Consider the following 26,683-nt stretch of genomic DNA (forward strand, 5'->3'; position numbering starts at 1 on the left):
TATTGAGTAGATCTAATACTCCGCTCATAAAAACTGTGGTCATGTCACTATGTTAGAAATCATTACTACTATTATTATTACCCCTCAAAAAATTTATTCTTATTTTTTTAAAATAAAAAAACAAAAGTCAACATTAGATTTTTATGTATTTGATGTTGACTAATATGCTTTCAATCAATATTTCTTTCGATCAATATGCTTTCAACAAATGCGTTTTCAGTGAATGTATTTTTGATGACTGTGCCAAATCCCATATGTGTGTTTGTGTGTGTATGTATGTATGTGTGTGTATAGATATTTGTATCTGTATATATATATATATGTATGTATACATATGTGTGTGTGTGTGTATATATATATGTGTACATGTGTGTGTGTATATATATATGTATCTATATGTATGTGTGTGTATATATATATATATATATATATGTATACATATATGTGTGTGTGTGTATATATATATGTATCTATATGAATGTATGTGTGTATGTATATATATATATATATATATATATATATACATACATATGTGTGTGTATTTAAATGTATATATGTGTTTATGCACACACCTTCGCATGCACACACACACATATAAGTGTATATACACACATACATAGAGCTTATTTATTTATATTTTAATAACAGTGTAGTAAACTTTTCAGTATAACAAATTGATTTCAATCCCTAGTCATTATCCTATTGAAGCAATAGTGAAAAATTTTGTTTATAATGAAATTTATTGCAATGAAAAAAAAATGTTTAAAAAAAAAAATTAAGAAATACTTGAGACAATTGTCCTATAAAGTCGGAACATACAGATGATATAGAATTTCAATTGGGAAACATTGTGATGCGTAGAAGTTCACTCAACTTAACCATGAGTGAGACAGTGTATTAACATGCAGTTCTGTCAGGGGAATGCACTGGGTAAGTGTTGATATTTATTTTGCAAAACCAAAATAATATAACTCAATTTGCTTAGTTCTTTGTATATGAGGTAAAAATATACAACAGCCAGATAAGCAAGGAATCAAAATTTATTTATTAATTTATCGAGCTTTATTATACCAAACCATAATAATCCTGTCTTATGGAATCAGAGGTTTTTTTTACATTAATAAGATTATAAGCATTCTCGTTGTAACTGTCCCTTCTTTCAAATTCAAATTTCAATTCAGAGACTGAGACTGGAGCTTGACACAGTTCTGACCAATTGGATCCTGTCAAACCATCTATCCCAAGCTAGCATGGAATACAGATGCTAAATGATGGCAATGATGATATGCGAATATGATTATATTTTTGATAAAGCATATGAAATATTGATTTCAAATTTTGACACAAGGCCAGCAAGTTCAAGGGAGTGGGTAAGTTAGTTACATTGACCCCAGTGTTCAGCTGGTACTTATTTTATAAGACCCACAAAAGGATGAAAGGCAAAGTCAACCTCAGTGAAATTTGAACTCAGAATGCAAAGACAGCTGAAATGCTGTCAAGCATTTTCCAAGTGTGCTAACAATTCTACCATCTTACCATCTTAAACACATGAAATATTAACTTCTTTCACCATGCATAAAAACAGTACAATACAAAATAATGGAGCACAGTACAAAGAAATGCTTCTCTGTACCTGGTCTTGATTGAAAAATAAAGGGACACACAGCCAACAGTTGATAGAGCCCTATCAGGTACTTAGATAATGAAAGACAGAGGGACTCCATATGGCTAAATTGATCAGCTTAATTCTTCATAAACTGTATTTCTTATTTTGATTTGTATTGTTTTTCTTTGTTGAAAGTTAAACTAAATAAAAAATAGGATAGTCATTGTTGGAATGTTTTCATTCTTCTAAAATGTAAAAACAATCCTGGAATTCACAAATAAAAATGAGGAGGCTGTGGTTGAAAAATTTGGAAGAAAAATATTTATTTCCATAAAAATAAAATAGGATGGCCATTGTAATAACAGTTTCCTTCATATTAATATATTTTTGTAGAACTATTCTGTTCATGTTTCATGAACTGTTTTTTTGCTGTTGCATAATGCATGAATAAAATTAGCATTATGATTTGTTTTTAAGCAATTTCTTTATAACAAATATTTTCTTTCTGTTGCTTTGTCACTCTCATTATAATGGAATTTCACCACTGCATATATGTGTGTATTTTACATGCATTCATACATACATACATACATACAACATACATACATATATACATACATCCCCCCCCCCTCAATACAAAACAAAAACAAAAATCTCTACAGAATTTATCGAGGAAGTGTTTAGATTAGAGCAATTTCAGGATTTATATCAAGTTTAGAAGGTGATAGAGGCAAGGAACAGATAGATAAGAAGATGTAGAAAGATAAATAAGAAAGTGTGTTTGATTTATTGCTGTCATCATTGTTTTTCTTGTTTCAGTTCTTTCCTCAGTTATGACTTACATATTAACTTAAATTTTCTCTGATTTAATTGTTTAAAGATTATTAGCTTAAGAATGTTATTATATATTAATTTCAAACTTTGGCACAAGGCCAGCAATTTTGGCAGGTGAGGCGGGTAGGTTGATTACATTGTCCCCAGTGTACAAGTGGTATTTGTTTTATTGACCCCAAAAGGATGAAAGGCAAAGTTGACCTCAGCAGAATTTTAACTCAGAACATAAAGATGAACAAAATGGTGCTAAGCATTTTGCCTGGTGTGCTAATGATTCTGTCTGATTATTCTTCATTCCTTAACTTAAAAATATACCTGTCAATTCAACTTGCAATTTAAATTCCCAAGTATTTATAACCATAAGAATTCCAATCACTTTGCAACTATAGTTAGGAATCTAGTTGAAAGTATAATTAGAAGTCTTCAAATTATCCTCCTTAGAATAATGAGGTCTTTGGCAGCTGTGGTATAAGTGAGTAGTCCATATGGAAAACCTGCTACCCACCCTAACTTGAAGATGACCAGGAGGCAGAAAGTAATATAATTTAACCACTTCATCAGAACTTTCTAACTCTTATAAGGTACCACATTCTGACTACGCACAGTACAACAAAAACTTTGATGTTCACACTTTTAAAGGTAGCTATTCATGGCTTGGCAGTATTGCTTCAGTGTGACACATGACTGAAAGCATAGCTATTACACAAGGAAAGCTTCTTCAGTTGTCATTAATTTACATGTAGTTTCTAAGTGATCACCATCCTGCAAGTAGAATATGGCTGTGTGTTTAAGAAATTTGCTTCATAACATATGAGTTCAGATTTTTATGCCACTGTTTGGCAAGTACATTCTGTAACCTCAGGCTGACCAAAACTTTGTGTGAGAAATTGTGTGAGAAAGTGGTGTAAGCCTGTTTAAAGGGCTATTACTTGCTTGTTTTTGGCTGCCTTTAATAAAGTTCACTCTATTACATTCCCATCCTGTGACCAGTCAAAAAACCTCTGAAAATTATTATGAGCACCACCCTTTCTCCTGTGATTAAGCTATAAAAAGAAAAAAAAGCCTTTGCTGCCTCTTTATTACTAGATGGTTTATATGCTTTAAACTTGTTGGAATGTTGGCAATGGAAATCTGTACAACTGCAACTAATTATGTCAAGTACTTTGAACTCATCTTATAGATCGTGTGCAACTAACAAAACTGTGTTTAATTCCTTTTGTTACCACTTCAGGTTCCATGATAAAACTCTTTCATTTTGAAATGTTCCTATTTGAATTTATATTAAAATCTTTGCTTTGAATTTATATTAAAATCTTTCTAAGACATGTTTATGTGAGAAGATTTTGTTGTATTTCAAACAGCAGCTAAATAATTAAAAAGTTAATTCTTCCACTAATTCCATTGATTATTGTCAAAATTAATTGAAAATCATAATATAGAAATTAGATATGTAATCACAAAAGAGTTAAGAAATATTGTGTACTACAGAAACACAGGATAGTTTATATATTTAATACAAATGAATGTTGCATGTTGAATTGGTCGGTACTATGAAATTATATTGATACTAGAGAATATATGACATAGATGATGGTTTGGGAATAAAAATGAAATGAGTTAAGATAAAAATATTTTGAAATATACTATTGCTCTCAGTAGAAAGATATTAAGATGATGATGAGAGTATATATGTGCCTTGCCATGTTAATTTTTATAACCGGTGCCTTTTGCATGATAGGATTGATCCTATTTTCACCTTTGTTCCACTATACAAGTGGAACAAACGAAAGAAGCTGCTGATGAGTAAGTGTTCAGACAAGATTACTCATTTAAATAGTTCTGCTTCTTGCTTTAAAATGCTTCTATTATTTAATGCTCATTTTTATCACTGAATTTGAAATTTAATTTTCTCTCTTACCCTAAATTTAATTTCAAACAATTTTTTTTTAATCTTCCCTTTTTTTCCCCCAAATAAGGGACAGCAATTGAGAAGCATATTTATTTCACTGCTTTATCAAGAAACCATTTATTAAGTCATTCAGTTTTTATTTCTTCTACTACTTTTTCTAGTGATACCAACATTCATAATCATTTTAAAGATTATAATTGTTTTCCAGAAAACTTTATGAAATTATAATTGTAATTCCAGAAAATTTATTTTATTCAAGGGGATATAATAGCAATAGAAACTAAATAGCTATGTGACTAGTCCTAAATACTAGGCTTTGGATTAAGCTATAAAGGCCTTTTCTCTTACTCCTTGCATAGACATAAATTTAACCCAATCAGTTAAAAATGTGAGGTTATGTAAAACTCTGTAATAATTCAAGGGAATAATAGCAATAGAACCAAATAGCTATGTGACTAGTCCTAAATACTAGGCTTTGGATTAAGCTATAAAGGCCTTTTCTCTTACTCCTTGCATAGACATAAATTTAACCCAATCAGTTAAAAATGTGAGGTTATGTAAAACTCTGTAATAATCAAATCTATTTTTATTGGTTTTCATCATAAACTACTACAACATCCCTCTTTGAGCTTCAAAATTTGTAAGTTTGTTTTCATTTCTTCCTTTTGTCAATGCATTCTAAAATACAATGATGAGATTGATAGATTTATTCAATTGTACAGCATACTTTCTTAACTTTATAATGTGTATCTCTAACCTGAATATGCTTTACATTATTGTTTATTGTTCCAAATAAGGAGAACTGTAGGAATTTTTTTTTTAAGGTCTCTTTAAACTAAGAAATCACTAAGTTTAACTAGTTTTGTATTTTATTTGAATAGCAAAATTTTACTGATTAGAGAGAGCTGTGTGCCTTTGAATCACCTGAAAAATGTCCCAATTGAAGTGTAGCCAATTTATATCCCTTTGTCAATAATGAATTGTAATTTTAGCAAAGAAATATAACTTCCAGTGACTCAATCTGTCTTAAAAGTAAATATTTTCACATGCTGTGATGACAAAAGATTATTAGAGGCTCTATTACCATTACCTTTGTGCTGTTTCCTAATAAAATTTGATAAAAAGAAAATCATTGGATAAAAATACAGAATGTGGAGATGACTTTTATTTACTGACTGACAGATAGTTATTTAAAAAATAGAGAAAAAATAAATTTCTTTTAATGCAGATAAAATAATTATAGATGAAATACTGAAAACAATAAATTGCTGTTGTTTAGCCTTACATTGGCTTTGGTCTGTTGGGAGTCAGTAAAACAACTAAGTGGAGTCTACAAATTATTTTTCTTCAGATATACTATAGCACTTTGATATACAACAATCTACTTCTATATGATGCCATGTGAGCCTGGGTATATTGGTTTGTTTGTTTTTTCTTTACCTTTAAAGACTCCGCCGGTTACGACGACAAGGGTCCCAGCTGATACGATCAACGGAACAGCTTGCTCGTGAAATTAACGTGCCAATGGCTGAGCATTCCACAGACACGTGTACCCTTAACGTAGTTCTCGGGGATAATCAGCGTGACACAGAGAGTGACAAGGCTGACCCTTTGAATACAAGTACAATCATTTTGCCAGCTGAGTGGACTGGAGCAACGTGAAATAAAGTGTCTTGCTCAGGACAACAACGCGTCGCCGGAATCGAACTCACAACCTACGATCATGAGCCGAATGCCCTAACCACTAAGCCACGCGCCCTCACTTTTCTTTACCTGTAGCCTAGTCAATTATCTGTCAGCAGATAGTCTTTGGTAGTGACCACAAAGGACAGGTAAAGTAGATTCTGTCAAAATGTGATAGTAGTTCTCTAGCTTATTGGTTGTATGGAACAAGCTTTCTTTCTTTTTGTTTGTGTATATGTGTGCAGCATTGAATAAGAGATGGTTAATTCTGGTTGATAAGGTGTGTTGGCTTCATCATTGGTCAGTGTTTTGCTTATTTTTCGGCTGTCTTAGTAGAAAAGTAACTATTGATAAATTCTAAATAAAAAAGATTCTTTAATTTAGGAAATCACTATTATTAATTTCAACGTCTGATATGTGGCACACCATGCACCTGTACAGGGAATGTCAATTTGATGGAGAGAGTAAGTTTATGTACAGCACAAACATTTGATCACCATAAACAAATCATCTTTGCAGGTTGTTTAGTAAGAAGTTGTGGGATTGTCTTTCTCAGATTCAAAAAATCCACTATTAAATTAAATTAAATAGAGGACACCTAGTGGTAAATCTAAGCAAAGTTTGTGTTAAGAAAACTAAATTATGTTTCAAATTTTAGCCTTACTGAAAGAAAGATAAAAGTTTTAAACTGTAGATACAATTCATCTTTTGTCTGTTGCCAACAAAAAGTTTCATAGACTTACCAGTTTATGATTAATAAATTAAGATAATAAAGTGATTGCTGTATTGTTGTAGCCTCTATCTTAGAATATAGATAATCATTATTTACTAGAATAATAGTGCAGCTAATTAACTGCTGTGTCATTTGTCTTGAATCATTTTATAGTTGTTTAATTATTTATTTTTGGGAATTTTTTCCATATTGTTGCTGCATCTAGGTTGCCTGATGAGGAAAAAGACAAATCTATTTTATGAAATATTGAATTCTCAAGCAAGATTCATATTCACTCTTTTTAATGAAACTCAATAAAACTGAGTTTCAGTTAGCAATATTAGATTTCAATAGTTACTTCTGACACTTGGCACATGAATACTTGGTACATTAGATTTTATGTGAATTATCGTTTTTTGTAAAATTTTTGTAATTTTATACTCGACATATAAAATTTCTATCTTGTTTAGTATTGTTTTCTTGGTAGAAGATCCAGATAAGGAGAGTAAAATTTTTAATTTTTCAAATTGATTGACTTGTTATAAAATTGTCTATCCTATGTCAATCAGTATGAAAACTAAGTGCAAAAGCATTTACTGCTTGAAGATAAAGCTAATTTAACTAAAACATAATCCACACACAAAACTCTGTTTGGTTGAGGATTTTCATTTGCTTACTGAAAGATGCATTAAGTTTTACTGTCATTTCTGCCAAGTGCTTTTTTTTTATATCTTAAGTAAGATTTATTTCTGTAATCTTAAGTTTTTGTGCTTGAAAACTAAACTTGGATCATTTGTAACTGACTTGTTACTATAAGATTAAAGGTTCAAAATATTTTTTAACCTGCAAATCTGATTTATTACCAATATTTCATATATATATATATATATATATATATATATATATGAAAGTTGAAAGTTAAAATCAGATGTGTGTGTGTGTGTCTGATTTTTAACTTTTGTCAAATTTGGTGGTGGTGAGGTAAAACTAAGATATATAAAATTCTGATAAATTAGCTTTCTATCAATAAGAATTATTCAGTTGCTTTTTTTTTTTTTTGTCATACTAGCTAATGTGTGTGTGTATCTGATTTTTAACTTTTGTCAAATTTGGTGGTGGTGAGGTAAAACTAAGATATATAAAATTCTGATAAATTAGCTTTCTATCAATAAGAATTATTCAGTTGCCTTTTTTTTTTTTTGTCATACTAGCTAATATTGAAGTAATATCTTGTTTGTATAGCTAGTTATTCAATTATATGTTGTTGACAACTAATGACAAAGGCTAACACACAAGCCTTTTCTTATTATTCTATCATTGCTTGCTACTTGATAGCTGCAGCAGTAGCGTTAGCTTATGCAGTAGCCTCATGACAATTTTCTACAGCCCTAGTAGTAGGAGTGATAATAGCAGCAGCAATAACTACAATTGATGGAGTGTTATTAGTGGTTTATGATAGAAGACTAATAAAAGTCATTATCACAATAAAACTTTTAGATAATCATCTATTGTATTCAGAAGCATGCTACATTGATGTTCAAAATAAATAAAATAATTTTTCATTCAATGATAAGGCATGATGCAGTTCATTTAGGTCGGCTCCTGTTTTTCCCCTCTTTTGTATTCCACGCTGAAGCTTCATTCATTTACATTTTTCTTTCTATTCCACTTCATAATAACAGTCTCTTCTACCGTAAATGTGTATATATTCTTTTATATGTCAGTTGTCACTGCAATTTTTAAATATTCAAATGCTATATATATTTAGATTTATTTTACACCTTAGAAAATCTTATTAAACGCGATTATGTTATCTCACTTAAGTATGAATGATTGATTGCTAATGCTTGCTTCGCTTTTCTGGTGACTTCCCAGCATTCCGTGTTATTGGCTCATTAGTAAACAGATGCAAAGAATACATTGAGGATAGCAGTTCTCCTACTGATAGGGAATGTAGTTTTATTTTCATTTCTGTTCTTTACATCAGGAATAACACATCTAACATGGATTTGTGAAAAAGGTTAGAAATATCAACTTTTACTGAAAGCTCTAATCATGGACTTATTACTTACTGAACATTCTCCATCATCTGTCAATAACAAACATTATTGTTGTTTTCTCCATCCTTCTTTTTTGATGCAGTATTTTGGATGTCCACCATACTTTCTCTCTCATTCCACTCTGTACTTCAGTGCTCACTTGCAGCAAATTCTTTGATTTAGAAGCAACACTCTATAATGAAATTTGAAAGCCTAGGGTACAACTGAATTCTATCTAAAATTATAAATTATTATTTCTAAAAACAAAACATTCCAGAATATAAATATTTAGATTATTTTCTTATTTTGTCGCTAATATTCCACAACATTTAACATTATCAACTTTTGATTTAAAAAAAAATATATATGTTATTTTCAAGACAATTTCTTTGAAGAGGAAAATTTATTCACTTACTACTTCAGCACATCTTTTATTATATATAAACACAAAGCATCAATTAAAAATAAAATGACATACTGTCAGATTCTGTAAGTGTAAGCTTCATGTCTTTATTCTCACTACACCTCTTCATAGAAAAACAGATTGATTTTTATTTGTCAAAGAATTATAACATCCTTCCTTCCTGAAAAATCTGGCATTGACCCACATGCTAAATGTCACTTGGGTTTAGGATGTCACAAGGATTATACTTTGAAATTCATATCATTTATTCTGCTCTAGTCAGGCAGTTAAGCCTGATTCCTTAAGCTGTGTTCACAGTGATAATTACACCAATTCAGGTAAAGCTATCCTTTTGTTCTCTGCTGATTCTGCTATTATATTCTTTGGTGGTGACTGTTGATTATTTAAAAAGAAGCGTGGTTGAAATATATATATATATATATATATATATATATATATATATATATATCTGTGTGTGTGTGTGTGTGAATTTGTAGCATTATATTATTCATATATAACAACAGATGTGTATTTTTCTGCCACTAATTTTCACAGGTTTTAAAGTTTTTAATGAAATGAAGAAATTAAAACAGTTGGGCATTTCTAATCTATAAAAATAATTTATTGGACTAAAGTGTAATTTCCCTTCTGTTGTTAAATTTCAAAGAAAATAAAGTTTCTTTTCATTCATAACTAGCAGTTCATGACAATTTAAATTATTCCTTTTATTAGTCATTATGTCAAGTTATTTTATTTATTTAGTTTCATAAGCCCCTTGCAAAATATTTGCCTGATTTTATATTTATTACATTTTTCTGCTGTACAGTTCTATTGCGAATTAGACTATGATGCATGTCATAATGTACACATGCATTTTGACACAACAGTCTTCTTCGAAATTTGTTGCCCATGTAGTCAAGTAGTATTTCCTTCAGATAAGTTAGCATATTAGATTTTTTTAACGTTATTTATGATAAAACTTTAACCCATCTTCTATTCATTTTTTTATGATATTAATTTCCTTTATTAGATTTTCGCTTGAAAATCCTTTGGACATTTGATCAGGAATGACATTATCAGGAATTGATCTTAGAATAGTGTTATGATTTTGCACATCACTACATTAATTGTTACCCGACCTAACTGAAATCTTCACACACGTTGTATTCTTTGGTTAGTCTGGCTTCTTAACAAGAATCTTGCAAATGTTACAAAGCTTATTTATGCATGTTTAAATTATCTACAAGACAACCGTTTCATCATTTGATGCTCGATTTTTATCAAAATGTATAATAATTATTTACAAAAAGATATCTTTTAGATAATCTTAATTTGCAAAAACTTACAGAATCATATTTTTACATGAATTAGTTTCTTGTAAAATAATTGGTAAATTATATAGTTTGGTTAGAAATTCAAACACTCAGAAAATGAAGTTTGGTTAGATCTATAGATTTAGATACTTTTTGTTACATACAGACAAAAATCACTGCTGCTTATATTAACTTTGATACACTTTTTATTTGAATGTAAGAATGCATACAAATGTTACAATAAACTATTTTATTTCCACTCTAGTTAGCTTCTGAATTCTATATAACATCAACTCACATTTATAAGTAATATAGATCTATAGTATGGTTTTATGCAGGTGTTTGACTGCAGACAAATGATCCTCATTTGTGGATGTGAAAACCAGAGCTAATCCACTGCAGATTGCAAGTATCCATCTGGATACCTACATTAACCTATAGTATGTATTTAATTATACAATTATGTACAACACACACACACATTTATTTGTATAACAGCCTCTCTCTCTTTGTATGTGTGTGTGTGTGAGTGCATATATATATACAAACATATATATATATATATATATATATATATTTCTCTGGTTATACAAAATTACTGAAGTGAGTGTGTTTCTGTTTATAACATCATATAGGTAGGTAGGTAGGTAGGTAGGTAGGTAGGTAAATAGATAGGTAGATATAAACACACTCATGCATATACATACATGATTTATGTGTGTGTATGTTCTAATAGGCCCGTGTGTATACATATATACAAACAGGTATAAGTATGAGTGGGTGTTATTGTGCACATGTGTATGTATTTATATATATGTATATACATACACCATATATGATATATGTATGTGCATGAACTGATAGATATGTGTTTATATATATATATATATATATATATATATATATATATATATATATATATATATATATAAGGCAAATAAGAAAATGGAGAGGATATAAAATCGACAAACATCAGCCAGTAAACATTCCATTATATCTGTTTATCTATTTATCAATCAATTAATAAATAGAATCAGTGGAATGTTTACTGGCTGGTGTTTGTCAATTTTATATCCTATCCGTTTTCTTATTTGCCTTATAAATTGTGGGTAAATTTCCCATTTACCCCCACCCATACCTAGTATTGAATTGCAATATTGCCATGCACTAGTAAGCATTTGGTTAATAATACATAGGTACACATCCTGTTGGATATTGGATATGTGTGTGTGTGTGTGTATATATATATATATATATATATGGCACCTGTGTTGGTGGCACATAAAAAACACCATCCGAGCGTGGCCGTTCGCCAGCCTCGTCTGGCACCTGTGTCGGTGGCACATAAAATCACCCACTACACTCTCGGAGTGGTTAGCATTAGGAAGGGCATCCAGCTGTAGAAACACTGCCAGATCTGACTGGCCTGGTGTAGCCTTCGGGCTCCCCAGACCCCAGTTGAACCGTCCAACCCATGCTAGCATGGAAAGCGGACGTTAAACGATGATGATGATGATGATGATATATAAACATACATACAAACATACACAAGTGGATGTTGGTGTGCACGTGTGTATGTATATAAATTCACATGTGCACACAAGTGTGTATTTGTGTATGTGTACTAAAAAAGTTTTTTTCCCAACTTCTATAATCAAGTTTTTAATTATTTAAAAAATGATCACCAGTAAGAGCAATAATCTCTTAATGAACATTATTCTGTTAATTAGCTGCATTAAGCTATTCACACATACAATACAAAGTATAACACAAACACACACATCTACTTGCATGTATATATCATCTTTGTTCAATGTCCTCTTTTCCATGAATGCATAAATAAAATGGTAAATGTTGAAGCTGATTTTCTACAGCTGGTTACCTTTCCTATTACCAGTCTGTGCCTGTTTCCAAGCAAGGTAATATTTCTTAGTGGATGGACATGTTTTATACATATGAGGGTGACATTTGCTTTCAACTGTTGCATTGAATGTGTGTGTGGTGTGTGTGTGTGAAGAGGTTGGTATTAGGAAGGGCATCCTGCTGTAGAAACCATGCCAAAACTGACAATGAAACCTGGTATGGCTCCTGGCCTTGCCAGCTCTTGTCAAACCATCCAACTCATAACAGCATGGAAAGCATATATTAATTGATGATGATTATACACACGCACACCTTACACATGATGGGCTTCTTTTAATCTTCATTGCCAAAATCCATTCATAAAGCTTTGGTCAGCACAGAGCTCTTGTAGAAGACACTAGCACATGGTGGCACGCAGTGTGAATCAAGCTGAATCTTGTGGCTAGGAAGCAAACATTGTACGTGTGTGAAAGCGAGCATACAGATATGCTTATGTGTTTATAATTATATTTGTAGCTAAGTTTGTTTTATAAACCAACAAAACTTTAAGATACATATCAACTAATATATATTTATGTTTATCTGTACATAAGTGAATTCATATATGTGTACATATGTACACACACAAGTGTATGTGTGTATGTGTGTGTGACATACTGAAGTCTGGTGCTTGTCTTCTTGCTTGCTATATAAGTTCCTGTCAAACCATCCAACTCATGCCAGCATGGAAAGCAGGCATTAGATGATGATATATATATATATATATATATATATATATATATATATATATATATTTGTCTGTGTGCGTATGTATAAACATAATGTGGTTCTGGGCTATCTCACTGTGTGGCACCCTAGACAAGTGTTTTCTAGTATAGTCTTGTGAGTGGATTTGGTTGACAGAAACTACAAGATGCCCATCATATGTGTGTTTGTGTCTGTCCCCCACTACCTCTTGACAACCGGATTAACTTAGTTTATGCCCCCATAACTTAGCAGCTCATGAAAAGAGACAAATAGAATAAGTACAAGGCTCTAAAAAAAGTTACTACTGGGGTTTTCTTCCAACTTTGATCCTTGAACACTGTATCTCCAGCATGGTTGTAGTCCAAAGACTGAGTTAAGTAGAAATATAAAAGAATATATACGTGCACTCACACACACACATTATGCGTTGTAAGCTACATATATATATATATATATATTATATATAGTGCAAACGCTGATATGGAACTGAATATTTTGAGCAGAGTGGACATATCTGTACTCTGTGTGTGTGTATATCTATCTATCTATTATATATATATATATATATATATATATATATATATATATATATATATATATATAGGTAAAAATATGTATATGTATGTACAACTATATATGTATGTTAATCATATATATATATATATATATATATATAGGTAAAAATATGTATATGTATGTACAACTATATATGTATGTTAATCATATATATATATATATATATATATATATATAGGTAAAAGTATGTATATTATATCTATGTATATGTGTATTAATCATATATATAGATATATAGGTAAAAGTATGTATATGTGTATCAATCATATATATAGATATATAGGTAAAAGTATGTATATTACATCTATGTATTTGTATGTCTGTTAATCATATGCATATATTTATTTATTCATACATTTTTTCACCATATTGTTATTCCTAGGCTACATCTTCCTCTAGGTGATACTTTCAGTATATTTTTTCAAATATATTTCTCTCAAGTTTTCACTAACCATAGTGCTACAATGTAATAGTAGTAGTAGTAATAATAATAATAATAATAATAATAATAATATAAATTGCAGTGTTCTTTCTATCATTTGTGTCTACTATTTTTTCCCCTACTTTTTCATAAAATATTTCACATTTGAGTCCAGATAAATCTTTCTCAGATGTTTAACATAGATTATCCTCTACATTTTCTTGTTTCTCTTTGTCACATGTTTGATTTCCTATGGAAATGGCCCTTTTGTTAGGTCTTTCTCAGAGTTTTCTATTTCTTGTTGCTTACAACACAGCTGTAGAAGTCTTCAGAAATCAAATGTTTGTCTTGTTTCAATTACCAACCTCATTCTAAATCATGAAACTGCCTATAAACATAAACATACTTATACATTTGTCTTTAATTATGTCCAGTTTCCATTGAATTACTTACTAATTAACTATTTAAAAGCACAAAATCAAGTTTACGCAACTGAATTTAACACTTCAGTTATAATTTCAAGTTTTATTTTTCTTCAATTACCCTCTCCATATGTTCTTAATATTTTTGTTGTTGGCCTTATATAGAAATAGAGACCAATGTCTTAAGCTGTCACTGTATTGCCAAAATGAAGAATAAGGAAAAGAAGTTATTTCCCAGTGCGTCCCTAATCATAACATTCTAACCAAAACCACCAATATTGTATTTACTTTATTATTTGATAAACTGCAAACCTGTTACCCATTTTAATACTCAACATTTATGACCTCTGTTATTTTCAACATCTGGTCAGCAAGCCTTTCTTCTCAGCATTTTATTTTCATAGCTTAAGTGCCATCACTCATGGCTTTAGATCAGTTGACAATGGTAAATAATACAATAGGTTTGTTTTAATCACTAATTATTTTGAAAATAATGTTTTGAACGACAACCTGCTTAGATCTCTAAATTAGAATACAAAATATTTAACATGGAGACATGAGTGCTTGTCTTCTCTGTAAACAGTTATATTTTGTTATTTGTGAACCTACTTCATATTGTCATATTGAACATTTGTTAAAACAACAGTTGATCATTTAGATTTTTACTTTCTTTACCAAATATGATTTCATTGTTTTATTATTAAGAGTGGAGGACTGGCAGAATTGTTAGTGTGTCAGAAAAAATACCATTCAGTATTTATTCTAGCTCTTCACATTCAGAGCTCAAACCTGCCAAGGTCATCCTTGCCTCTCATTCTTCCAGGCTCAGTAAATGCATCTATTGAGTCTTGGGATCAGTGTTATCAACTAACCTCTTTCCCTTATATTACTAGCCTTGAATCTAAATTAGAAACAATTGCTAGTTCAGTATTATACTAATAATGGCTTTTTGAAAGAATTCTTATACATTGTTTTACTTGTGATATGAATAAACAAATCATTCATTTAATCTTCCATCCAGCCTATAAATGTTAAAGCAATCTAATGAATATTCTAATCATGCCTGTTATTTTCTTTAATTAATTCTGTCAACTCAATAAAGACTCTTATTTTTTTTTATATTTTGCTCTGCATTTGTTAAATAATGATCCTTAATTATGTTTCTAATAATTTAAACAAAAGTCTTAATTGTAATAGGTTAATTACAGGGCAGTGAAATCTCTAACTTTAAATTATATTTGGTATCAAATGTGTTAGTGTTTTCTCTTCTTTGGATTATACTAGCAATCCAAGAGAAGATTTTGCATCTTCCTTAAAAATTATACCCAAATCTGTGTCATGAAGATATGTACTTTTAGATAAATAATTCATCTTAATGAATGAAAATGATAACAAATTATGTAGGAGATGGATGAAATCACTTAAATTCATGTACAGTACCTGTGGTATTTAACTGGACACAGAAGGATAAAATGCAGTTGATCCTGACAGCATTTGATTTTGGAAAATGAGGATGTATGAATAAATACAACTGTATTTTCTCAAATACAAGGTGATTTCAATACAACATCAGTAATATATTTTAATCTTTTTTTTTTTGCTTTTATTTTTGAATATATTGCTGTCCCTCAGTTTTGGCCCTGCTGTTTTGCATTAAATTTCTTGTGTTATACATAAATAAATATGGCATATGATATTTAGTTCATGGTTCTACAAATTGTTATTCCACTACTGTGGAATACTGAGGAAGGGTATTATAGTGAGCTGAATCAATTTCAGTAAATAACTAATATTTATATTTTGTCATCCTTAAGGGTTGAAATGTAATAATAGTTAATAATAGATAATTTTTTTTTTTATTGTTTACATTTTTTAATTGTTATTAAAGGTTGGAACTTTGGACTCATTTGTTTCACATTCCTAGTCTGACAATAATGTTACTTATTCTCCCTCTAGACTTTCATTTTACTGTCTCAAAGTAAAACCAGCTTCCATGCCCCTATTTACTCATTGGAATATGAAAATTATTCAAGTATTGACTGTCTCAATCTTCAAAGACTAAGAAATAGCAGCAATTAAAAACAGAGCTATATTATAAACTATAGATAAGCACATACACACACACACACACATATACATATATATATATATAATGTCTCATTTATAACTACATATTGACCTACCATAAATGGCTAATATGAGTTGAATGAGACATGCTTATCTACATGGCCGAAACAGCTGTAAGATATAGTCTATATTTATATTTATGTGTACTTATATTTATGTTCTATTATACGTATTCTACTTATTGTATAACATAACTATTTTATGTACACTCCTTCATGTACACTGTTTTACCCTGCATGATTATGTTTAACCTTATAGTTTCTTATGTAGTGGTTTAATAAAGTATGTGATTGAGTATTATCTGGTAATTGATATTTGATTTCGATGTATTTCTCCATTTTCTTATTTTGTATATATATATATATATATATATTTATATTTATATTCTCTTATACATATTGTACTTATTGTATCATATTACTCCTTTATGTACACTGTTTTGTCCTATATTATTATGTTTGACCTTAAAGTTTCTTATGTTGTGGTTTAATAAAGTATGTGATTGGGTATTATCTGGTAGTTGATATTTGATTTGGATGTATTTCTCCATTTTCTTATTTTGTATTATGAATTTGTGGTAAAACATTTTACCTTTGCCCATATAATACAGTAAATGAATTAATTGCATCGCAATTCTTAACATTTATGTATTAACTCTGTTGGGTACTTCACTAGCAGTATATTGGATATATGTTATCCCATGGAGGGTTGCATTTACAACCCCTATCTCAATTTGTATATATATATATATATATATATATATATATATATATATATATATATATATATATATATATATATCATCATCATCATCATTTAACGTCCGCTTTCCATGCTAGCATGGGTTGGACGGTTCAACTGGGGTCTGGGGAGCCCGAAGGCTGCACCAGGCCAGTCAGATCTGGCAGTGTTTGTACAGCTGGATGCCCTTCCTAACGCCAACCACTCCGAGAGTGTAGTGGGTGATTTTATGTGCCAGCGACACAGGTGCCAGATGAGGCTGGCAGACAGCCACGCTCGGATGGTGTTTTTATGTGCCACCGACACAGGTGCCAGATGAGGCTGGCGAACGGCCACGATCGGATGGTGTTTGTTACGTGCCCACAGCACGGAGGCCAGTCGATGCGGTACTGGCTACAGCCACGTTCGGATGGTTTTCTTGTGTGCCACCGGCACTGGTACCACAAAGATACAAATTCCATTGATGTTCATCTATTTTGATTTGTTTTGATTTTGATTTTCACTTGCCTCAACAGGTCTTCACAAGTGTCACAAGAAGGAAGGTATGCACAGGTGGACTGACTACGTCCCAGGTAGGGGCCACGGGTTATGGCCTGACTAGTCTTGCTGGGTCTTCTCACGCACAGCATACTTCCATAGGTCTCAGTCTCTAGTCATTTCCTCAGTGAGACCTAAAGTTCGAAGGTCGTGCTTCACCACCTCGTCCCAGGTTTTCCTGGGTCTACCTCTTCCACAGGTTCCCTCAACTGCTAGGGTGTAGCACTTTTGCACACAACTATCTTCAGCCATTCTCGTCACATGACCATACCAGCGCAGCTGTCTCTCTTGCACACCACAACTGACACTTCTTAGGTTCAACTTTTCTCTCTAGGTACTTACACTCTGACGATTATGAACACTGACATTACACATCCATCGGAGTATACTGGCTTCATTTCTTGCGAGCTTACGCATATCCTCAGCAGTCACGGCCCATGTTTCACTACCATGTAGCATGGCTGTATGTACACATGCATCATACAGTCTGCCTTTTACTCTGAGCGAGAGGCCTTTTGTCACCAGCAGGGGTAAGAGCTCTCTAAACTTTGCCCAGGCTATTCTTACTCTAGCAGTTACACTTTCAGCACACCCACCCCCGCTACTGACTTGGTCTCCTAGGTAGCGGAAGCTATCAACTACTTCTAGTTTGTCTCCCTGGAACGTGGTAGAAGTTGGTCTCTGCACATTTCCAGTGTTTATTGTTCCTGAGCATCTGCCACAGACAAAAACTATTTGCCTAGTTAGCCTTCCTTTGACATTGCTGCACCTCTTATGTGTCCATAGCTTACACTTGGTGCACCTTATAGAGTTTCTACCTACACCTTTTTTACAGATCGAGCAGGGCCATCTACCTGAAGTCGTTTGTGATTGGTCCACCTTCCTACTTATTAGGACTTTGGTTTTGGCTAGGTTGATTCTAAGGCCCTTCGATTCTAATCCTTGTTTCCACACCTGAAACTTCTCCTCCAGTTCTGATAGTGACTCAGCAATTAGATCAAGGTCATCAGCATAGAGGAGCTCCCAGGGGCATCCTGTCTTGAATTCCTCTGTTATTGCCTGGAGGACTATGATAAATAGGAGGGGACTGAGGACTGAACCTTGGTGGACCCCTACCTCTATCCGGAATTCTTCACTGTACTCATTGCCAACCCTCACCTTACTAGCAGCGTCTCTGTACATGGCTCGCACAGCTCTCACTAACCATTCATCTATCCCTAGTTTCCTCATTGACCACCAGATAAGGGATCGGGGGACCCTGTCAAAGGCTTTCTCCGAGTCAACAAAAGCCAGGTACAAGGGCTTATCTTTGGCTAGGTATTTCTCCTGCAGCTGTCTTACCAGGAATATAGCATCAGTGGTACTTTTCCCTGGCACGAACCCAAACTGCATATCATCTAAGCTAACTCTCTCTCTTATTAATTGGGCTATAACCCTCTCCGTAACCTTCATTACCTGATCCAGCACCTTGATGCCCCTGTAGTTATTTGTATCTAGGGCGTCGCCTTTACCTTTGTAGCAGTTGACCATTATGCTGCTACACCAGTCATTGGGTATTACTCCTTCGTGTATCACCTGGTTAACTATACGGGTGACTAGGCTATAGCCGACACTATCAGATATTTTGAGCATCTCTGCAGTAATTCCTACACACATACATAGATACATACATACATACACACATATACATATAGGAGGTTGTAAATTTATAGACATTGAAACAATAGTTTATTTTGTTATTGTTCTAGTGAATACTATTAATAGAGACAATGTATCTCTACTTTCACATACACACACTTTTATTCATACTTAAGTGTTACAGTCTGGGGAGGTTTTAGCTAAGATTAAATAAAAGTAGTTAAAAATAAAACAATACAAAGATCTGCCGATTAAACACAGGCATACATACAAACTTATATCTAGATAAATGCACATGTGTATGCATGCAGGCACGCATGCATGTGCATGCACACACACACACACACACACACATTAGGATATAAAGATAAAGTTACTATTTAGTATCTGTAGGTGTGACGGCTTTCTCAGTAATTTGTCTCTGGAAATGCGTTAGCTGTATTTAATGTGAGTAAAAAGTTTTTCTTATTGTTGTTTACTGCAGGGCAGCCCATATCATACACACCTAAGATGAAAAACTGTAACTAGGCAGTCTTTCCTTTTACTTTTTTTTCTTTTTATTTAGACATAACATTGTCTATCCAATGTAACCTTCTCTGAGGAAAATTTTACTGCCATTTCTATGAGTTTGAGCCTTACAGATGCTTCCTTATTTTTTTTTATGAACATTTTAAATTTTACTTTAAACAGAATGACTGAAGGGATCTTATTTTAATAATTGTACTGTGACCTAGAATTAAATAAGTAATGACTACTATTTTGGACATCCTTGTTCATATCATGTAGATATTTTACATTTGAATAAGTCCAGTTTTTTCTAAATAACTCTGAACATTTTCAAAGATTAAATTTTTCAGATAGTACTCAGGCAGATAGTTGTTAGAAGTTAGGTTTAAAGTACAAAATTGATTACCCTACTGGCTATTAAATATTAGGATGATTAATACGGTGTTATCCGATAAATGTTTATTCGACTTGAATTGATTTCTATAACTTAGTATCTTAAAATAGTTGAAAATTTAAGAAGTGTGTGTATGTATTTATAGACATGTGTGTCAATAAAATGTATGTATTTTATATATACATACATACATATATATATATATATCATCATCATCATCATCGTTTAACGTCCGTTCTCCATGCTAGCATGGGTTGGACGGTTCGACCGGGGATCTGGGAAGCCAGAAGGCTGCACCATGCTCCAGTCTTATCTGGCAATGTTTCTACAGCTGGATGCCCTTCCTAATGCCAACCACTCCGTGAGTGTAGTGGGTGCTTTTTACGTGCCACCCGCACAGGTGCCAGGTGAGGCTGGCAACGGCCACGGTCGGATTGGTGCCTTTTACGTGCCACCAGCACAGAAGCCAGTCGAGGCGGTGCTGGCATATATATATGTATATATATATATATATATATATATATATATATATATATATATATATATATATGCGCAGGAGTAGGTGTGTGGTAAGAAGCTTGCTTCCCAACATGTTTCCGGGTTCAGTTCCCCTGTGTGACATTTTGGGCAAGTGTCTTCTACTATAGCCCTTGGCCAACCAAAGCCTTGTGAGTAGATTTGGTAGATGGAAACTGAAAGAAGCCTATCGTGTATGTATATATATATATATATATGTGTCTGTGTTTTTATGTGTCTGTGTTTGTCCCCTCACCATTGCTTGACAACTGATGTTGGCGTGTTTATGCCCCTGTAGATAGGCCTACAAAGAATAAGTCCTGGGGTCGATTTGTTCAACAAAAGGTGGTGCTCCAGCGTGGCCCCAGTCAAGTGACTGAAACAAATAAAAGAATATATATATATCTTATAAAGTAAGTTTAGGCCAGTTTATGGGATTACCCTGGGTTTCATGTCCATAAAGCTCGGAGCTTTATGGCATATCATCAGATCCCAAGCCTCTTGGCTTATAGCTTCTCTTTTGAGCATTGTTCATTTTTATAAATAGCCAGTCTTAATAGCACACTTACTGTTCTAATGTTATTATTTATATTTATAACCTGAGAAAGAAACTAGACAAAAAAAAGAAGAACAGATTGATCTGAAGTTATTGGCTGCAGCTACTAATGCCATCACAAATCTTTTACTTTACCTTCTTAATCTTTGTATTGGTTTTTGTAAACATTTTATAGCACAGATTCTTAAAAAATTTTATTTTACTCAAATACTTGAAGAGGAAAAATTTAGAACTGCTTATGTTGTTTTAAACATTTCATTAAAATAAACTATAAGACAATGAGAGAATCTCTACATCAGTGAATCTCAATCATTTTTTGCCTGTGGACCCCCTTTGATTCCTGTTTTACCTGGGTGGACCCTCATAGCTATATGATGATTTAAAAATCCTATTTTTATAGTTAAATATTATTAGGAATTGTATTTAAAATTTTTTTTTAAAATATTTTGTGCATTGTAAAAGTATATGCTCATAAACTTTAACAAAATCTTGTCAGGGCCCTCATTGATTGTGTGGACCCTGGTTGAGAATCACTACTCCACATAATCACTCAATCCCTTATTTCTAGCAGCTAAATCTTCCTCAAATCTCAATTCAACATCTTTACGGTTTTTTTTGTTTTTTTTAATGTGAAATGTAAGTTCATATTAGACAATGTAATCTAAGAAACTCTATAGGGTAGGGTGATTGGATGTTATGGCTTGACTGTCTAATGTGTTAGACCATATGTCTGCTATATCAGAGCTATGTCTAAACGACAAAGGAGTGTTCTTTAATACTGACATTTACTTGAAAATTCAACATTTTTCATAAAACTGCAAAATCTACTAAGATCAAAATCCTTCTTCTATAATTAATTAACAAATAATTTTGTTTTTCTTTTTTTGTTTATATAGCAAAAGTCATGTAGTTAGCATTGTTTTCAGTTAAATAAGTTATCAGAAAAAGAAAAATTGTGAGGTCATGGGGAAAACTGAAATTTCACTTGTATATCTGCCAAATTGTTTCATAGATTTTTTTTGGACCAAATACACGTTCTTTGATACATAATATTATGTGCTGTTAATGATTAGCAATAATCGAAGATGTTAGGCTAGAAGAAATCTGGAATTACATACTTATGTCTCACATAAAATGGTTATGACAAAATAGAAGGATGTGAATCAGACTTTCTAAAGACAATGCTAAAAGCTTTGAGAAACAAGAAATTAATATAATCATGAAAATCAAGTTGATTCATTCAGCAAAGATATAAACATTTCATGTAAACTTTTGTGTGATAGACAATAAATGAGTAGTTGAAAATAAAAGAGAGATGCATTTTTCTAATGTTTATGCATTTCTCAGATGATTATATACTTAGTCAAATTTTGTTTTACAATTCTTTAATCAATTTTTTTCATTATTTTGTATGTGTAACAAAAATTGACAAAATGATGCTGGAGAGAAAGGGTATCCAGCTATAGGAATTATTTCTTCAACCGTATTAATGCAAACATTCAAATTTGCAAAAACACAATCTCACTCATAAATGAATGGATGTAAAACAAAAAAAAAAAGGAGATATTGAAAATTAACTGCTCTTAGATGATATAAAGAAAGCTTGCCTCATCATAGTAATCTCCACTTCACTCTTATCCTCTTTTTGTAATCTGTATTGTATAATTTTATGACTGATAATGTATCAGTTCTTGGGTTAAAGGTTTTCTTGATTTATACTACCCTTACTCTTTACCTCAGAGAAAGTCAGAAATGTTGCAGATGACGATAATTAACATACTTGTGATGGTGGTGAATAACAGGTATTTTGTTAATTTGGAAACACATGTTAGACATGTTTGTATCATCTTCATTAAGATTATTTATTTTAGTTTAATGAAGTAACAAAACAAAAGTAAATAATTTTCATTGGGCTATAAATTGTATGTATATTGTGTACATATGTTTGTGTGTATGCATGTGTGTGTGTGTGTGTGTGTGTATATATATATATATATAAAGAAGGAAGTAAATTCAGTTATATAGCCAAACAAAACCTTATGTTTTGTGTTCCATGGAAGATAAGCTGCATAAACATTACTGGGAAAGTGTTTTTTCTTGTACTTTTTCTTTTGATAGGCCTGTAACTATGAAAGAACTAAGACAGCAGATGTATTTAACATATGTAATACTGCTAAAATCATTTACACCACTCCCAGCTGTTTGCTTTTCCAGGTGACACATTAGTTATTACTCATTTAGTCTTTTGCAATATTTTTTTAAAAAGTTCTTTTCTTGCAGTCATGGCTCTCTGGTTAAGTAGCTTGCTTTGCAACCCACATGGTTTCAGGTTCAGTCCTACTGCACAGCACCTTAGGTAAATGTCTTCTGCTCTAACCCCAGGCCAATCAATGCCATGGAAGGGAAATTGATGGAGAGAAACTGCGAAAGCCCATTGATATGTATATATGTGTGCAGGTGTCTGTGTTTGTCCTCATCCACCATCACTTGATAAACGGTGTTGGTTTGTTTATATCCCTGTAATTTAGTAGTTCTAAAAAAAGACAAATAAAATGGAGACAGGGCATTTTGTTTGAATAAACCCTTTAAGGTGGAGTCCCAGCATAACCACACTCCAATAACTGAAATAAGTAATAGAAAAAGAATAATAAAAGAGACAAATTTACAAATCCTGAATTTGCAAAGATTTTACTGATATCTTTGCTCTTTTTATAATTCAAAACCATTCTTCAACACCTTCTTTAAGAACAAATCTGCTGCTATTTTTCATTTGAAAAATTGTTTTTAGCATTTCTAAAATCATTATTTTTGAGATTTTTTTTTTTTCAATTTTGTTAGTCATCCCTTTCCCTTTTCTGTTTTGAGTGTTAGAATTTGAAATGTTTATTTTCATCAGGATTTTATTTCCCTTTTTCATTATTTCTTGGATAACATTCAAGTCTTGTTTAGTATGTATGTGTATTTATTACTCCACATGGTTTTGTCAATGCTGGAAAAGATTCGTTTTTGAGTGTTTGTGGCCAAAGGTGAAATGGATAGAACAATTTTGAAGAAGTTTGAGTTTTATCTAGCAACAATCTGGTTGTATGTTGTCAGAATAGAACATTAAAATAATGTTAGGAGAGAGATTCCTGATAAGTTTAATGTATTGGACAGGAAGTGGTAAAGTTGGAAATAATCTCAGCTCAATCATGCTATAATTTATAGCATGATTAAGTATTGGGTTGCATTAAGTTTTATTAAGAAGATGGTATGTATATGTGATAAAAAGGGAACGAGAATGATGAAATGTCATAAACTGATTAATAGTATCCAAAGTAACAGAAAAATTGAGACAGTTTAGATTGAATTTGCAAAAATTAATGTTAACTGAAAGAGTAGCTTTCATTTTAAATGTTGTAGCGATTGTTTATATATATATATACACACACACACACACACACATATATTTCATTTTTATTTCTATTTATTTTGTTTTCATTTCTTGAATTTGTAATAATTTTTCCCAATATAGATGCATAAGGCTTGAAATTTTAGTGGGAGGAGTTAGTCAATTTCATTGACCCCAGAATTTGACTGGTAATTCATTTCATTAACCCTGGAAGGATGAAAGGTGAAGTTGACTCCAGCAGGATTTGAACTTACACTGTAAATAGACAATATATATATATATATATATATATATCATCATCATCATCATCGTTTAATGTCCGTTCTCCATGCTAGCATGGGTTGGACGGTTCGACCGGGGATCTGGGAAGCCAGAAGGCTGCACCAGGCTCCAGTCTGATCTGGCAGTGTTTCTACAGCTGGATGCCCTTCCTAACGCCAACCACTCCGTGAGTGTAGTGGGTGCTTTTTACATGCCACCTGCACTGTACATATATATATATATATATATATATATATATATATATATATATATAGATGAGTGTATTTTTACCTTGTTAACAATTAACACAGAAAAAATAAATAAATAGTTACCAGGGCAGCAAAAATCTCACAAGTAAAGGTGTTGTAACTCCTTGTTTATAAAGGTAGAAACTTCGTGTTTACGTTGAATATTGTGAAGGAGTTACAACACCTTTACTTGTGACACCTGCGTTGACTCCATTTTTTATTCATATTATTCAAAATATTCAACGTAAACACGAAGTTTCTACCTTTATAAACAAGGAGTTACAACACCTTTACTTGTGAACACCTGCGTTAACTCCATTTTTTATTCATATATATATATCTCCTCTGCATCCTTCTCCAGCTGAGCATTCCTAATCTTGCAGGCTTGTGGGTGCTGGTGCCACATAAAAAGCACCTCTACTGATGCCATGTAAAAGCACCCAGTACACTTTGTAAAGTGGTTGGCATTAGGAAGGGCATCCAGTCATTGAAACCAAGCCAAAACAGACATGGAGCCTGGACAGCTTTTCAGAAGGCCAGCTCTTGTCAAACTGTCCTACCCATGCCAGCATGAAAAACAGGTGTTAAATGATGATGATGATCACTAGACATTTTCTAACAATTCTGTTAACCTTGTTTCAACTGTGTCTAATTTAGGCACGAGGACAGCAATTTTAGTGGGAGAAGCTAGATGATTATATTAACTTATGCTTGTCTGTTACTTAGAAAGATAAAGTTGGCCCATGTAGAATTTGAATACAACATGTAAAGAGCTTGAAGAAATATTACAAAGCACTTTTTTTGACATGCTAATAACTCTGCCAACCTTGTAATAATTAAAACAAAATATCTACAAAATCTAACACAAGCAACAAGTATAATTTGCTGTCTGTATAACAAAACAGCATAAAAAGCCTAAACAAACAAGTCATATGTAATTTAAAATATTAATAGTGAAAAATCGAAGACAACTTAATTAATATGAGTTTTCCAAACTTCCTTGTTTTTTGTATTTTTCTCTTTTCTGGTCTACTTGTTGATCTTCTTCAGTTGCCCTATTTCTACACATATTTTGACTCAGTCCAAACATAGAACTTTATTTCTAGTGCAGTAGATTTCAACACTGTCTGATGATGCCTCAGCCTTATAGAATTCCTTTAACCCTTTAGCATTCAAACCGGCCATATCCAGCCAGAATATTTAGCCTGTTTTATATTGAAACTGACCAGAGCTTGCCTC

General features: G+C 32.1%; 2 protein-coding genes across 5 annotated transcripts in view; both read left to right on the forward strand.

The window, feature by feature from the left end:
* Positions 1-26,683, forward strand: part of LOC115215175 (activating signal cointegrator 1 complex subunit 3) — a 526,302-nt gene that overhangs the window by 143,613 nt on the left and 356,006 nt on the right. The window lies entirely within an intron of this gene.
* LOC115215190 (beta-1,4-galactosyltransferase galt-1) overlaps positions 1-26,683 on the forward strand; it is a 105,262-nt gene that overhangs the window by 21,836 nt on the left and 56,743 nt on the right. The window contains exon 1 of one of the 3 annotated variants that reach the window (XM_029784381.2): positions 8,498-9,524. The exons of 1 other annotated variant lie outside the window; for it this stretch is intronic. The gene's annotated coding sequence lies outside the window, so the exon portion shown is untranslated. Of the gene's footprint in view, positions 1-8,497; positions 9,525-19,922; positions 20,019-26,683 lie in introns of those variants that run through there. One more of the 3 variants, XM_036506944.1, reaches the window with a different exon arrangement.

The sequence above is a fragment of the Octopus sinensis genome, linkage group LG1, assembly GCF_006345805.1.
Source record: "Octopus sinensis linkage group LG1, ASM634580v1, whole genome shotgun sequence".
Classification (NCBI taxonomy): domain Eukaryota; kingdom Metazoa; phylum Mollusca; class Cephalopoda; order Octopoda; family Octopodidae; genus Octopus; species Octopus sinensis.